Below are 1,106 nucleotides of genomic sequence, written 5' to 3' on the forward strand. Positions count from 1 at the left end.
AGACAGAACGAAGAGACATAGTTGTTTACAGACACGCAAAACTTCCTATTTGACAGGTAGGATGAAAACCATTCTAGGGCCGTACCAGAGATCCCCACCCAGTGCCTCAGTCTGTCTAACATGATGTTGTGATCAATGGTGTCAAAAGCAGCGCTAAGGTCCAGGAGTACAAGGACTGAGCACATGCCTTCATTTCAATTCAATTCAATTCAATTCAATTTTATTTATATAGCGCCAAATCACAACAACAGTTATCTCACGGCGCTAAGCAGGTCTAGACCGTACTCTATGATGCTATTTACAGAAGCCCAACAGTTCCCACCAAGAGCAAGCACTAGGCGACAGAGGAAAGGAAAAACTTCCTTTTAAGAGGCAGAAACCTCGAGCAGAACCATGGCTCAGGGTGGGCGGCCATTCATCAGCAGACATTAAAAGGTCATTGGTGACTTTAAGCAGGGCAGTCTCAGTGCTGTGGTACTTCCTGAAACCAGACTGAAACTTAATAATTTGTTATTTTCCAGTACAGTGAGCAGCTGTTTGGACACAATTCTTTCTAGAATCTTTGCAATAAAAGGCAGTTTTGAAATTGGTCTAAAATTTTGTGGGTGGGAGGAAATGAATGACCAACCAGAAACTTTGGACAAACCTCCTCTCCAGACTGTGCAAGGGAGAGTCAAAACACAGAGAGACAAGGGAAAAAACAAAACACACCAAGCATCCCGCAATCACACACAAACTCACTCACAAATACCAGGATCTGTAGTCAGCCTGGTGTAAGGCCACCCATAGGAAAGCAAAATCCAAGATGAGATCTCATAGTTGTTTCCTTCTTTTCTCCTAGACACAAATGAGCTGCTTTTAATACCAAGGTGAGACAAAAGGCCTTTTCTCCCACTTCTCAAATTCATCTCAGGAGAAACAACCATATAAAATCTCATTTATGTCTGAGATCTCTAACTGATCTTAATAAATCTTATTTAAGTCTCCTGAACAATGGACCATGAGATCAGAGAAAGAGCTCAAAGAAAACTCAGCTATGACTCCTGGGATCTCATGATTCTTCTCAAATATGTCTCAGTTTTCTAATATTGGCCTCAGGAGCAAAA

This window comes from Micropterus dolomieu, linkage group LG10, assembly GCF_021292245.1.
Source record: "Micropterus dolomieu isolate WLL.071019.BEF.003 ecotype Adirondacks linkage group LG10, ASM2129224v1, whole genome shotgun sequence".
In the NCBI taxonomy this organism is placed as follows: domain Eukaryota; kingdom Metazoa; phylum Chordata; class Actinopteri; order Centrarchiformes; family Centrarchidae; genus Micropterus; species Micropterus dolomieu.